Source organism: Ammospiza nelsoni, chromosome 2 (genome assembly GCF_027579445.1).
Source record: "Ammospiza nelsoni isolate bAmmNel1 chromosome 2, bAmmNel1.pri, whole genome shotgun sequence".
In the NCBI taxonomy this organism is placed as follows: Eukaryota; Metazoa; Chordata; class Aves; order Passeriformes; family Passerellidae; genus Ammospiza; species Ammospiza nelsoni.
Genome location: NC_080634.1, coordinates 103,039,605 through 103,056,026, shown reverse-complemented (window position 1 = coordinate 103,056,026; position 16,422 = coordinate 103,039,605).

The following is a 16,422-nucleotide window of genomic DNA, read 5'->3' as shown; positions in this document are numbered from 1 at the left end:
TAATATTATTATGGTATTACATTGGCTTAAACTGTTCATAAAAATATCCTCTGAAATGTTTAGCAAGATGGCTTTAGCAGCATTGAACTGGTCACAGGGAATATAAGAATGTGTTAAGTATTGGCACAATGGGGCTGTGCCACTATCCCTGTTTCTCTCATTTCTGAACCTGCAGCCAAACCACTTCAGCCGAGTCACCAGTGAGCAACTAGCAGAAACAACAGCAAAGTTTATTTGCTTGGGTAGCCACCAATTTTAGAAGTGACTGCAGAAATGCAAACAGGCACCAACCTGGTCTCAGCAGATGTGTCTGCCTGTTCCTTCTTCCCTTACATAATGCCCATGCTGTGAGTCCACAGTTCCTCTGGCCCCAGCCTCTGACTCCCGAAGCAAAAAGCTGCACAGATGTCTGATGTGACACCTGTCCATTAATGCACACTCTGTGCAGGACTGTGGTTCTTGGTATTTCAAACCTTGGAAAGAAGGCAATATAAAAATCAAGATCTCTAGACCTTTCTAAGACTGCATGTGAGGGTGTTCTGCCATAATGACTGAGTAAATCAAACAGCACAAACAAAAACCTTCATTACCACAAAAACAGGATCAGTGAGCTGAAACAGCTTGGCATGGTTCCTGTGATATATACCTCTGAGATATCCCAAACCTTGAAGATAATGCCATTATTAATTGCTTCAAATCTCAAAAGAGTATGAGTTAAGAATACAAAGAGAAACCATATGGTGACCTCAGAGAAGCCTCTGAAAAAGAAGGGCAGGCAGCTGAGGTGGGGAGAGGCATTCCTGAAGATTAGAAGGCAAGAGCAGAGATCGCTTTCCTTCACTGAATACTCACAGAGGCTTTTAAGCCCTAGAGTGGAAGCTGAAGAGGAAATGGATTATAATAAACAACTCCCTTTCACCTTCTTTGGCATGAAAGGCTGAGACTTTCCTGTGCTTCAGCACATCATCGAGAGCAGCAGTTTGCCTCGACTCCTTTCATATAACTGAAAACAGCAGTGTCTGGATTACAGTCTCCTCTGATTCCCGTGACCCAGACACAAACTTGGAACTCCCAATTCATGCTCCCCAAGTTCCTCCAAGATCACAAAGAGGGAGGTCAAGGCAACAAGCAGCAAGGAACTCCATTAAGCCAAGTGCTGGAAGCTTCAGAAGTCAGAATTCTCCTTCCATTTTATTGAAAATCTCCCTGATGGCATTAATTTGAGCATTTTTACTTCTAGGAAAATAGGCTGTTGTAAAAATTTGCCTATCTGCTACATCTATCAAAAAGCCAGAGTATTTTCTGTGGAGCAAAATATTCTCTGCCATTTCTTTTAATATCCCTACAGGTCTGCAACTCCACATATGGGCAATAACGTGTCCAGGCCAGAGGCTGCAGAGCTACAGCAGATTAAACAATGAAAACACATATTGGAAATATAAAGCATGCAAAACAGCACATATTGCAGCACTGTTTCATAAGATGACATGTTAAAAACTACTATTCCCCTGCTCTTCTGTAATTCAACCAGTTTCAGTACTCTGTGCAAAATTAATAAAAGTGTACCAAGCCAGTTATTTAAACATTGATATCTATTTCTCAAATAATCTACCTGCTATTCTACATGGAATTATTAAAAAAAAGTATAGAAAATGCTAAATAAATGTCACAGAGCACAGAAATAGCCCAGCAAGCCCAGTCGAGGGAATATTACCATGTCCATGCAAGCAACAAAAAAAGTGTTTAGCAGGGTTGGATTAGTCTTAGCTCAGTGCAGTGCTACTTTGGGAGGTGAAGGAGAGACTTGTTATATGAGAACAAGCTTGGTTGGTTTCTTACAGAATAAACATATTCCACTTCAAAGGTAAAACACTCTATATTCCTGAATACTGAAAGAGTCCACAAGACTGCTATAGGATTTCCTCTCATTTGCAGTTTGAAATTCAATACAATCTACAGCAGTCAGCTGAAAGTGTGACAAACAGTGCTAGTTACCCAAACCCTGCAGCTCATGAGTTCCCACTGCAGCATCCCAGTGGTGGTAGCAATGCCACCTAGAAGGTGCAAGAGGAGTTTTTGTCCACAATGCTGGATATAATCCAGTGAGCCATGCTTTCCCCTAAGCACTGACATTGCCATAAATGCTCTTTATTCAATGCAAAGCAAGAGCTGCCAATTGCACATGGCTGTGCAGCACACAGATGTTGCACATCAGGATAAAATACAGTCACAGATATTTAGAAGTGCTGTCAGAGTGCTGTCATTAGACAAATCCCAACCTGCATCACAGAGAACATGTCCAAGACACAGCTACAGCTCCAGATCTTTTGTGACATCAGGATATTGGTTAGGTGTGATTGATACTGGAGAGATGATAATTGCTGGATAAATAAAAAGAAATATTGGATGAGCAGTGGGGAAAATAAACATGGTCACATTTCAAGAAATTCTGAGTGAATTAAAATGAAGTGTGCTTTTCTTATTAACATGTTTTAATAAAGTTGTGCATTATTCCAAACAGGCTACTGTGACTATGCAATGACAGCAAATATGTTAGATTACAATAACTGCTGAGGCTGCTATTTTACTTTTCCAATGGCAAATTTTGAGGTTTTGTGCAAATTTGTTTTACCCTACACAGTTTTCTGACTGAGATGGTCATTCACAGTAATACCTACACCTACTTGCTGAGTTATGCTAAGAACATCCCTCCCTTCTGCATAATGTATAAGAGAAAGAAGCAACAGCAAGCCAGCTAATTCTTTGCAGAATAATATATCAGCATACCTGTCTTCAAGCTAAAATTAACAAGTGAATATAATTCTTTATAAATATATCTGCAATTTGAAGCATGATGCAGCACATACAGTTGAGGATGCACAAGATGGCTTTTTACTGAAATGAAGATGCAGTATTTGATTCTTAGGTTTGAAAGAAGTATTAGCTTAATAAAATAAAAGCTTATGATTCAAGTTAGTCTTTCACTTTAGAACTAATTTATGGTGCATTTTACACATCTTGCAAACGATGAACAACAGCCTTGCATAATTGCTTTCCTTACAAAGTGTGGGGATCAAAGGATACGTTTTAGATGTGTGGCCACAGATATGACCAGGCCAATGAATTGCAAATAACCAACATAAGAGTTGATGATGTGCTATCTTTGATAGATGTAGTGTTATAAATTGTCTCTTCCATGATAAATCTCAACAGGAGAAGAGCACTTAATAGCAGGATTTTTGGTGCACAGATTTAAATAAAGAGAAAATGTGGTTGTGTGCAAGTGTAATTGTTAACAAGGAGAACTGTGCTGGTCACTTACCAACCATTTTGACATCTAGATGTAACAGGTTTTGTTCACCAAAGCTAGTTCTAGTTCTGGAATCTATTACAATCCAACTTGATTTCCAGATCCTAAACAGAGTCAACAAAAACTCGTGGGGGGTTGGGGAGCAATTCTTCACTTATAGTTTAGCCAAGCCCTACATGATATCATTGAAAAACAATTTTGTCCATCGTTTTTCAAAACCAATTCACATTTTCCCTATCATATTCCAGGTGAGCTGTGGCCACAAATACTGCTGTTTACAGCAAAATCACAAAGAGCATCATAGCCAAATGCTTATACATGCTTCATCTGTCAAGGGGCCACATAATCACCCCTCTGGGAGAGCTAACAGAGGTCACTTGAAGCCAGGAAGCCTGACAGAGATTTCCTTTATCCATTATCTGAAGTTTAAGTGATCAACGCTCTGTAACAACACACAGGCTCTGAAAGGTTCAGTCCTCACTCTGAAAATGTTTTAGGAAGGCCTCAGCACTTCCTAGGAGTAGACACATTCCTGGCAGCAAACACCAAAGCATGGAGTAAGCAGTGCCAAAGGGAAGCTGGTGCCACATCTGGCAGGACAAGGCCCTGTGTCTGTGTTAACTCGTGCACTCCTATGGAGCTGACTGCTGTACAGCTTCCTGCAATTCAACAGGATTCTCTTTTTAAATAAGTAAGCCATGCACAGGTATAATTCCAGTCTGTGTGGGTTAAGGCAAAGGTTAATCTATACTTATTTAACATCACCAATAGATTTCTGGTTTTTAACACTCTGGTCAGAAAAGCAATGGTTTATTAGGGAAAGCTCCCAGTTGGAGGAGCTGGCAGCCTTCCTCAATCTTATTCCCTGATTCCCATGCTGTAGCCTTTGGCTGCTGTTGAGAACTTCGGAGTCTCCTGCCTTTGCTAGACATAAACATTTTCCAGAACTGGATTCCTTATTTGAAAAACTGGTGTCCAGACCCTAGAAGGCTCAGTCCATGAAGAGTGTCCTCACAGAGGGGAAATTAAAATGAAATGCCAGCTATTATTTGGCTGTTTCCCTCTCTCTCCTGCCACCATCCATCGCTAAGCACAGTGAGCTCCACTTCAGAGTTGATTTCCTTCCCTTCTGGGACTCCATGCATATGAGCCTTTGTGACACAGGATTCATCTCTGTGAATTTAACACTGAAGCAAGGATTCATCTTAAGACTGTAATTTACAACATGGCAAGAAAACACATGCTATTTGGAGACAAAAAGTTCCTTTGAATCTTTAAGGGCATTTGGGAGAATCTAACTTGATTCTTAACTGCCTCTATTTCCATTATTGTTCTGGAAAGTGTTATTAGCTGCCAGAAAGATCTACCCTGGTTAAGGCAAGTGTTCATTTAAGTTGAATTGAAAGCAGTGAAATTAAATCATAGAGTCATAAAATGGTTTGAGTTGGAAGGGACCTTAAAGATCATGTGTTACAATGCCCCTGGCCAGGGCAGGGACACCTTCCACTAGACCAGGTTGCTCAGAGCTCCATCCAGCTGGCCTTAAACAATCTTTTGTGCACTGACAGCTGAAAGGAGAGATCATCAAGGCTGGGCAGGCACGGTGGTAAGGCTGTATGTTTGATTTGTATGGTGGTAAGGCTGTATGTTTGATTTGTACATGGCTGCTTAAAGAAAGCCATGCCACTTGCCAGGGTATGAGACATCACCACTGACCCCATTAGGGAGCGATAGAAACTAAAACTCTGTAACAGTGACTGATCCTGTGTGTCTAACAGTTCAGTAATGAAGTTCAGTGCCTTCCATGCCAAAGCTCCAACTAAAAATCGTTAAAACATACATTTCTTCTAGAAAATAAAGCAATATTCAGCACCATTGCTGAAAAAACAGTAACGATTCAGTTGCGGCCACTGTAACCATTTTTCCTTACAGATTTATTTGCCTGGTCTCGTGAAGGGCAGTTCTGCCCAACAGGGCAGTAGGAATGAGCTGATCTTTAAGGTCCTTTCCAGCCGAAACCAGTCTACGACTCAATAATTCTATCATTTCTAGTTGCGAAGGGGGATCAATATCCACGTTTCTAGTGCGATTTAGGCTCATTAGGTTAAGACTGACTTAATAGAGGTGTCCTCAGCGGCGCTGCTTTAGCTACAATCCCACCTCGCGGCCGCAGCGCGGCACAGCGGCTACAGCGCGGCACAGCGGCCTCCGCCTCGGCCCGGGCCCGCCTCGCCTTCCCCCGGCCCCGCCTTCCCCCGGCCCAGCCCCTCCTCCGCCTTCCCCCGGCCCCGCCTTCCCCCGGCCCCGCCTTCCCCCGGCCCCGCCTTCCCCCGGCCCCGCCTTCCCCCGACCCCGCCTTCCCCCGACCCCGCCTTCCTCCGGCCCCGCCTTCCCCCGACCCCGCCTTCCCCCGACCCCGCCTTCCCCCGGCCCCGCCTTCCCCCGGCCCAGCCTTCCCCCGGCCCCGCCTTCCTCAGGGCCCGCCTTCCCCCGGCCCCGCCTTCCCCCGGCCCCGCCTTCCTCAGGGCCCGCCTTCCCCCGGCCCCGCCTCCGCCTTCCCTGGCCCCTCGTTCGCCATCCCCCGGCCCCTCCTCCGCCTTCCCCGGCCCCGCCTTCCCCCGGCCCCTCCTCGACCTTCCTCCGGCCCCTCGTTCGCCATCCCCCGGCCCCGCCTCCGCCTTCCCCCGGCTACGCCTTCCTCCGGCCCCTCCTCTGCCTTCCTCCGGCCCCTCCTCCCCTTCCCCCGGCCACGCCTTCCTCCGGCCCAGCCCCTCCTCCTCCTTCTCCCGGCCCCGCCTTCGCCTGGCCCCGCCTCGCCTTCCCCCGGCCTCCGCCTTTCCCCGGCCCAGCCCCTCCTCCGCCTTCCCCGGCCCCTCGTCCGCCATCCCCCGGCCCCTCCTCCGCCTTCCTCCGGCCCCGCCTCCGCCATCCCCCGGCTACGGCTTCCTCCGGCCCCTCGTCCGCCATCCCCCGGCCCCGCCTCCGCCTTCCCCCAGACCCAGCCCCTCTTCCGCCTTCCCCCGGCCCGGCCTCCGCCTTCCCCCGGCCCCTCGTCCGCCATCCCCCGGCCCCTCGTCCGCCATCCCCCGGCCCCTCCTCCGCCTTCCCCCGGCCCGGCCTCCGCCTTCCCCCGGCCCCTCCTCCGCCTTCCCCCGGCCCCTCCTCCGCCTTCCCCCGGCCCCTCCTCCGCCTTCCCCGGGCCCGCCTCCGCCTTCCCCAGGCCCGGCCTCCGCCTTCTCCCGGCCCCTCCTCCGCCTTCCCCGGGCCCGCCTCCGCCTTCCCCAGGCCTGCCTCCGCCTTCCCCGGCCTCTCCTCCGCCTTCCCCCCGGCCCAGCCCCTTCTCCGCCTTCCCCCGGCCCCTCCTCCGCCATCCCCCGGGCCCACCTCCGCCTTCCCCCGGCTCAGCCCCTCCTCCGCCTTCCCCCGGCCCAGCCCCTCCTCCGCCTTCCCCCGGCCCAGCCCCTCCTCCGCCTTCCCCCGGCCCGCCTCCGCCTTCCCTCGGGTCCGCCTTCCCCCGGCCCCTCCTCCGCCATCCCCCGGGCCCACCTCCGCCTTCCCCCGGCTCAGCCCCTCCTCCGCCTTCCCCCGGCCCAGCCCCTCCTCCGCCTTCCCCCGGCCCGCCTCCGCCTTCCCTCGGGTCCGCCTTCCCCCGGCCCCTCCTCGCCTTCCCCCGGCCCAGCCCCTCCTCCGCCTTCCCCCGGGTCCGCCTTCCCCCGGCCTCGGGCCCGCCTCCGCCTTCCCCCGGCCCCTCCTCCTCCTTCTTCCCCCGGACCCGCCTCCGCCTTCCCCCGACCCCTCCTCCGCCATCCCCCGGCCCCTTCCCGCCCGCCCCACCCCTCCCCGCCCTAGCCCAGCAGCCCTTCAGGGCCGGGGGTCCTGCTCGCGGCCTCCTCGCCCCTGTGCACCGTCGCCTCTTCTCCCTCCCTCCCGCCCGCCTTTCCAGGGGCTCCTGAGCGCCCTCCCTCCCTCCTTCCCCGCCTCCTCCGTTTCTCCCTGCCCCTCCGCTCCCTCCCGCCGCGTCTCCCCCGCCATGGCGAGCACCGACGGTAGGAGCCCCCGTCCCTCGCCCTCTGCCCGGCCGGGCTGTGGCGTGTGGGGGTGCGTGTGCCCGGGCATGGCGGAGCGGGGCTGCGGCGCTTCGGGATTCCTCCCGCGGGCGGTGGGAGCGGGGATGGCCGGCTGCAGTTCTCGTCCCGCCGGCCGCCCCCGAGGTCCTGCGGGACCCCCGCTCTGTCCCATCCCCGGTAGAATCCCGGCCGGGGCTGCGGCCCCATTCAGCCCCTCCACCCTGGGTTCATCCCTTCCCTTCCTGCAGCGCTGGAGGAGCGTGTCATCAGCGAGGAGTACAAGATCTGAAAGAAAAACAGCCCCTTCTTGTACGACCTGGTGCTGACACACGCCCTGGAGTGGCCCAGCCTCACGGTGCAGTGGCTGCCTGATGTCAGCAGGTGAGGGAGGCAAGGTGCCGGAGAGGCGCTCGGCTCCTTTCCTGTTAACCGTGAGTGCTGAGTACCTTGAGGATAAAAACCGTGCGAGACGAGAGCAATTTGGGTTAGACTTCTTTTTGTTATCTTGTAGCTCTTTCTTTTGCTTACATTAAAAAGGTCACAAGTTGATACTTCACCGACGTCTATATTAGCCTAGCAGAAGGTGGTGTGAGGTGTGAACACAGAAATCTTTCTCAGTTCATTTCTAAATAAAAAACTCTGGTGCTCATCTATAGTTAATTCTGATCGAGAAATCTATTTACTAAATTAGCTCATTCATAAAGAATGTTTTTCCTGGTGTGCACTGTATATATTGTTCCATCCAAGCTATAGTATCTATAGTATAGTATAAACTTGTTATCTTTTAAGCCTGGACTTCAGAGAATATTCTAAAACTGGTTCTTTGCATCCTGGTTTTGTACCTGGTTCATTGTTGAATTAACGTGTTTAAATTTCCCATTCTTCCACATCCCCCTGAAAAAAAAACAACAACAAAAAACTGTGGGTTCAGTTTAATTTCTTAAAGAATTATGAAGATGGGGATAGATTCTGTTCATGTGCCAACTACTACAGAACTTAAAATGTTGCAGTAACAACTCAGGGCTCCACTGAGGTAGTGGACAAGGACTGGTGTAATGGGGATTTTAGGTAGATTTTAAAATACCCTGTGTGTGAGCTTCATGCAGTTATCAGAGGATGGTCTCTTTCTTCTATTAAGTTCCACTTTACATATGGGATGTTTTACATGTTGGTTAGGTGATCACTTCATTTGGGGTACCAGAATGTTTGGGGTTGATATTAAGAGATACGAGCTAGTCATGGCATGGAGAAAATGCAGTGGGGATTTGAGGGTGTGGAGCTCTTATGAGGAACACTTCTGCTTGCCTTGTATTTTGCAGATTGACTTAATATTCAGTTTAAAACCTGGTATTTCCAATTATCCAGTGTCAAAATATGATAGCCATTTAAGGCAAGGACTGCCTCTTTGTATGGCATCTGACATGATGGGACAGCCGTTCCTGATGCAAGTAAGTGCATGTGCATTGTGTTTCTTGTTTGGCTTTGTATTTTTTCCCCCCTCTACATTTGGAAGTGTACCTCTGGTAGTTTATGATTGCCCAAACAGTTCTGGATTGCTTGGATTCAGGAAACATAATTAGTTTGTTGCATTCAAGAATGCAGAGGTTGCTTGGTTTTTACTGCTCACATTTGTCCTTTCAGAGATGAATGGCACCATTCCATCCAGCTGTTCACTTTTAACTAAATGTTGCATTCAACCACCAGAAGAGAAATTTGATTCTAGTTCAGATAACTGGTAAAAGCTGCTAAGAGAAGTAACTAAAATAGGTTGCCATTTGTTTCCTCAGGATTTATGTTTTATGGAAAGGAGTATTGATTGTTTCCTAAATCAATACTGTGAGACTCTAGGGAAATTAGACCAAAGTAGGTACTGGTGTCTCCTTTAACTGCTGTGCAAACTGTAACTGCCCCTTTCAAGCCCCAGTGGCAATGTTTACTGCCTTGTATTGTCACTTGAGCCTTGCTGGTTGTGTCTTTGGTTTGCCATGGCAGAGTCCAGTTTGCTTTATTACACAGGCTTTGCACCAGTGGGGAGGATTTCTTAGGGAGTGTCTCTTTTCTGGCTCCCTGAAGAGGTTTGCACCTTCAGGGTTATTGATGCAAGCTATGGAACTTCTGGAGCTGAGCACATAATTTTATTCCAACATTTATTATTCTAAACAGGGCAGAAGGAAAGGATTATGCTCTGCACTGGCTGCTTTTGGGAACACACACGTCTGATGAACAGAATCACCTGGTTGTTGCCAGAGTCCAGATTCCCAACAATTATCAGTTTGATTCTTTGAAGTCTGGCAGTGAGAAAGGAGGTGGGTATGCAGCATTCTTAGGTTCTGTTTGAGCAGTATCATTACTGCTTTTAGTTGTTCTGATAATGATATTCTAACTTTCTATTAAATACAAAAGTGGACAAATATGTACCAGTCCACACTAATTCTTGACAACTAAAGAGAAGAAACTGTTTGTTTCAGAAGAGCTTATGTAACACTGATAGGCAATCCCTACTAGAATGTCTACCAACTCTCAGTTGTGGTGAAAACTGAGAATAAAATAAAACCTGTATAAACACCTCAAATAAAAACTAAAGCTCTGAAAGAGGATTCTAAATATCAGAAATGTTAATGCTATTATGTTACATGGTGTGAGTCTTTCCTAGTCTTTAGGTTTAATAAGGTGCTACCACTGTTTCTTGGAGTAGGGAAGACGCTCTGAAATCCTGTTTCAGTAGTCTAAAATAATGGATGGAATAAACTAACATTTTTCTGACAACTGTAGAACTTGGTGGCTTTGGATCTGTGACTGGCAAAGTTGAGATGGAGATTAAAATTAACCATGAGGGTGAAGTGAACCATGCCCGTTACATGCCGCAGAATCCCCGCATCGTCGCGACAAAAACACCCTCTGCTGATGTGCTGGTGTTTGACTGCACTAAACATCCTTCAGAACCAGGTGGGTCAGGCTCCTTGGAGCTAAGCAAATGCCTCTTGTCACAGAGGGGTAAACTTGTGTTTAACTGTGACTGGGACAGAGTTGCTGGGCTCTGAAACCCAAAGGGGAATGCCCATTTCTTCAGTGACTTTAATTTCCTGGTTATGCTCACTTTCATAAAAGAATCTTGGTAGAAATGGCACTCTCTGAAGAGGTTTATGTATGAAATATAATTATTACAACACAAATTGGGTGATAATGATGCTTCTATGAATTGATGTGTTAGCACATGCTAAATGAAAGGAATTTTCTATCTTTCAGATCCAAGTGGAGAGTGTAATCCTGAACTTAGATTAAGAGGCCACCAGAAGGAAGGCTATGGCTTATCATGGAACTCAAATTTGAGTGGACATCTTCTCAGTGCATCAGATGATCATGTAAAAAACCACAACTTTTCCCCTGTAAAAAGAGCCCAACTCCTTATGCTGTAGTAGAAAATTGGAGAAAATCTGTCCCAGAGCAGCTGTGTATTGTTATGTGGGGAAGCTCTCACATCTTGTAATTATATTTCTAAAGGCTGTCAGTTGGTTTGAGGCTGTCATCAACCACAAGTTCTTTTTAAGGTTCTTGATGTAAGAACAGAATGTTTTTATAGTTGTCTACTGGAAAAAACCCTTTAAACTGGATTAGGTCAAGACCATAAATTAGTAAGACTCTCAAAGATCAATAACTAATAGCTTATAAATTTCTTTGTGAGCTTTAAAAGTGTAAATTGCTTTTGTGACCTTCTAAATAATCTTTGGCCCTTGAACTTGCAGAAGGCTGATTGATAACTTAGCTCTCATTTATGGCATAATGTGTTCTTTTTCAAAAGCAAGGAACTTCTTCAGGAGTGTTGTCTCTTAATATATAGAGTGTGATTGATTATTTATTTGAAAGATGATACAATCAGAGTCTGCATTTCAATAGAATGTGGCTTATTTACAGACAGTGTGTTTATGGGATGTAAATGCTGGACCCAAAGAGGGCAAGATTGTTGATGCCAAAGCCATCTTCACTGGGCACTCTGCAGTAGTGGAAGATGTGGCATGGCACCTGCTCCATGAGTCTCTCTTTGGATCTGTGGCAGATGATCAGAAGCTTATGATGTAAGTTAGGAGATTTTTGAGTAGGGCCTGCTGTGTCCTGCTGATGCCTTTTTTCAACAAACAAAACACACTTTTGGGATGATATTAGTATGGGAGGTAATATAAAAGTGGATCTTTATTAGAGGACTTTAGGGCAGTTATGGAAGAATGTCCACAAAAGCCCACCCCCCATGAGGATGCATATTGTTTTATAAGTTTTTCAATTTTGGTCATTTATTAAAAAAACACCAATTAGGAGGACAAGTGCTGGTGCAATTACCCCCAGGTCAAGCTCCTTTTCTGGAGCACCCCCCTTGGTACTGGCTGTACTTTGTTTATGAAAATGTGTCTCCATGAGCTGTTTTCAACCTTGGTAGCCAGGGAGAACCAAGATAGGATAGGGGCCCTTGGAATATGTTTTGTCTTTCTGCCTAGGGAAAGGGCTTGGAAAACTTCTAGGAAAACTAACCACTAATAGGCTAATACTAACCACTAATACAATAGGCTACAAATGTATGTGTAAAGAATACAGAGAATATATTAAAGAAAAAAAGGTAAAACCAAAACAGCATCACTGCCACTGGACCTAGTCTACAGCACTTGGATAAATGAAAGGTCTGAATTTTGGAGTGAATTCATGTAGTTCTTTATGGCAATCAGCTACAGTGATGGTGCAGATTCACTGAAATCTACATGCCACTTAGTGTGTTCACATCACTTGATAAGAAGATGTGACTAATATGTGTGTCATCTTCATGGTGCAAGCTGTTCATGAACAAAAGACACAAAATACGGGAGATATTGGCATGAATGCTGTAGCTTCAGAGTTGAGTTTAGTAGTAAAAGCTGTAGTGTAAAAGAACTTCTCAAAAACTTAAGTTTGTTTGCTTTCCCTCTTTCCTCCCTTCCCCAAACCCTTCACTGCCACAGCTGGGACACAAGATCTAATGCCACGTCCAAGCCGAGTCACTCAGCAGATGCTCACACAGCCGAGGTGAACTGTCTGTCCTTCAATCCCTACAGCGAGTTCATTCTGGCAACTGGCTCTGCTGACAAGGTTTTCACTTGTGTGTACTTTACATTCCTGAGCAGTGCAGATGAAAGCCTTTATAGTAAAACCAATTTCTTGTTGCTTGTGTCTCCCAGACGGTGGCTCTGTGGGATCTTTGAAACTTAAAGCTGAAACTCCATTCTTTTGAGTCTCATAAGGATGAGATTTTTCAGGTGGGTAAACTACTTACAACCTGTAGGAAAAACCCAAGAGGAGTAATGACTTGGACAAGAACATGTAGATTTGTGTTCTTGCAACACAAATAAATCTGTTTAATCAAAATTCACTATGTTGAGTTTGACAATTACAAACAGTACCATGTAATTTATTTCTGCCCTTCCCCACTTGAAGCAAATAGTCAACAACTTAATGCTAAAAAGATACTGGGTGTCACAAGTACCTTAAATACAAGAATGTTTCTTTAAAATAATGTGCTGTTGAGAGGACTTGGATTCAAACCTAATTTTGTGAAATTTGCCTATTTAATTAAGTGCAAGTAACAGGCATTTTTAGACAAATTGCATGAAATATTGTAAATCTGTAATAGTAAAATATGTTGTCTGTTCAGTATGAGAAATCTTAAAGACTAAAGCAGTTTGTTTGAGCTGGTGAATATCCTCTGTGCTGGAAGAAACTGATTTACAGAGTATAGTTAAAAATTAGTGGCCAGGGTGCTGGTTATTCAGGACATGCTTTAGGAATCAGTAACTGCTCTCTGAAGTTGTTTCCTTTCAATAGGTTTACTGGTCTCCTCATAATGAAACCATTCTTGCTTCAAGTGGTACTGATCGTCGCCTGCACGTGTGGGATCTGAGGTGAGGAACAATTCCTGTCTCTTAGTGTATGTGAACAGATGGTTAAAAAAGGCTGCAGGCCTGCATTATTTGGCAGGTTTCATTTGTGCTGTTCTCCAGCTTTCCTTGCCTACCTCAGGTCTGGTCTTCTGAGTATAAATAGAAACAGCACAGTATATCTAAAGTTACTTCTCCATCAGGGTTTCTTGCTAATAGCATTGTTTTCTGTTGTCCACTTGTTGCCTAGATTCAAAAGACAAAACTTGCAACAGTGTTAAAGTGGTAGGATAAAAAGCAGTTCTTTAATGAAAGCTTTCATGTGCACAAATATGGCTATAAGTGTATGTGTGAAAAAATAATTTTCTGCAATTTTAAAAAGGGTAATTAATTAGTTTATCTAGCAGGTACATCCAGTAGGAGATCAATTGGCCCAGTACAACACCCTTGGGTCTGCCCCTTTGGTATTTGTCCAGGGGTTTCTTTGCCCTATTTCTTGTTATGTCTCTCAGCTTCTGATGGAAAACAAGAGGTCCTTGTCAGAAATTCTGTTCTTAAGAATAAGACTAAACAGAATTTCAGGGGTGTGTTAGAAAGGTTTAACTAATCATTCTAAAATGTGAGTGAGGACAGGAAAAAGTACTAGAAATCATACAACTCTATATTAAAAATCTACAAAGTTACAAATATGAAAAAGGCTAAAAATCTTTGGGCATCACATCAGTAAGTGATTTTTGCCTCCATGTGCTTCACAAGTTAAGATTCCATTTCAGTAATGACAGTGCCAGACAGTTGATGTTTTATACCTGGTGCTTATAGATATTTTACAGTGAGAAACACAAATTGCAAATATGGGAAACAAAGGCCAGGAACTGTTCAGTTAAGCTGACAGAGAATGCAACTGTCATTTTAATAAAAAGTATAAACTACTTTCTTGCAGTAAAATTGGAGAAGAGCAGTCAGCAGAGGATGCAGAAGATGGGCCTCCTGAGCTGCTGGTACCCTTCTGTTCAGGTTTCAGTGTGCTGACATGCTGTGTGGCAGTGGGATGTCACAGTCTTGTCACTGTGCTGCTAAAACTGCAGCTGTTCATAAATCTTTTCACCTCCCTGGTTTCCAGTCCAGTGCTTTAATTTGCTGTAGGCTTCCTCTCTTCAGTTCTGAAGGTTTCCCCATGTCTTGTGTGACTCTGTAAGTGCTCTTAGAGATAATCAGAATGAAATATGGCTGGATTTCACAGCCCAGCCCTGTGTGAAGAGAGACCATTTTGAGGATGTCAGTTGTTGTTGTCATAGTAGGAACTGTTATCTCAAATGCTGTCCCAGCAACTGCATCTGTGGCCATAATCAGCAAATGGAAGCACTTGAACACCTTCCTTATGTCTGTTGTGAATCTCTAGCAGCAGGGTTTTCTTTGGGTAGTCTTTAGCATGATGAATTTAACTTAAGAATCCTGGGTTTAAACAGATTTATCTAAAGTTGAAATGACTTACTGAAGCTTGTGGGTTTTTTTTAACAGTTTATTCATGGAGGACACACTGCCAAAATTTCAGACTTCAGTTGGAATCCTAATGAGCCTTGGGTAATCTGTTCTGTATCAGAGGACAACATAATGCAGATATGGCAGATGGTGAGTGTCACAACAGCTCTTGAGTTACTCTAAAGCTTGTTGTACAAACGAAACTGAAAAGGCTTGTTCTTCTTGGGGCAGCCTGTGCCTTCAAGGACTGAAAGTTGTCTGTGCCATATACTTCTTGATCTAATCAAAAAGTGTAAGACTTTAAAAAGAAAACCAAGACTAAAACAACTTGAATAAAAGCAACTGCTACTTAATTCTTGATTCCAAGTCCTAGGTACTAATTAACATTAAGATTTATTCTGAACAAAGCAGTTGCAAACTTATATCCAGTATTAGCCAAGACTTACTCTTGCCCAACTCCCTCCCCATTATGTTGCCTCTAAAGCAGGATGCCTTTTAAATCCCCAGTTATTTCATGTTACTTTACATCACAGGAAATTGATCTGCTACCTTAGAAATGTGGAATAAAGTAATTTGGGAATAAATTGAGTTTAAAAACTCTTAACAGACTAAAATGTGTGCCACCGGTGAGGCTTCTTTTTTAGTACCTGCTCTTGTTTTGTGTATTTAGACTGTGGTTGAAATAATTCCAAATAAAATGTTCATAATAGGGCTAGTGGTTAAGTGGCTAGTGCTTTTGCTGTTGAGATGGAGCAGTGTAAGAAGGCAGCTGCCAAAATGTAGCCATTGTGTACACATTTCTAAATTTGGCAACCCTTTAAGAAGGGACAGGGAGAAAATCCCTTCAAGAAGGGGATGATGGCTGTGCCACCGTGGTGTTATTGAGGGCTTTTTCTGTATGAAGTGTAGAAGATAGTTTTAAAACAATTGTGTGTATCATTTGTAATGTTTTGTGTCTTCAGGCAGAAAACATTTACAGTGATGAAGAACCAGATATAACAGCAGCTGAACTGGAAGCTCAAGGAATGTAACTTTTCTTCTTTAAGGAACTAGAGGGAATGACATAGTAATGTAATTTCAGTACTGTATACATAAAATAAAGTCCTGAAAAAAACACAGAAAACCAAATACCAAACCAAAGAACCCCAGAATCACTGGGGAGAAGCCTTGCATCAAAACAGGAATACTCCTAATTGGATTAAGCAAAAAGCTTGTATAATCAAATTGTCATGGGATACTCTTGGTTCTGTGGGCACTTTGAGCTGTTGTATACTGTACAGCAGTTAGCTTTAGAGAAACTGACAATGACTTAATACCTATGTCTATATTTTTAAATAAACTTTGTGTGTTCTGTAAATAAAATGGTGAAATCCTCACTTTTCACACATAGAAACTGTATAAAAAACACCTTTTCTATTCATATGTAAAAAGAGCTTTTCACTTTCCCACACCACTTTTGGATTGGTTTTGCATAAATAAAATCTATTAAAAAAAGTGTTTGGTGTATTTAATGTCCACTGGCATAAGTTGAATGCCTTCTTGCATTCAATAATAGAATAGAATTTAATTGCTACCTGGTGACAAAGTTACATATTTTTTAGTTTATAACTTAGACCAGTTAATAATCTGGGATGATTTGAGTTGTTTTCATGCAAAAAACCATTGGAGTACA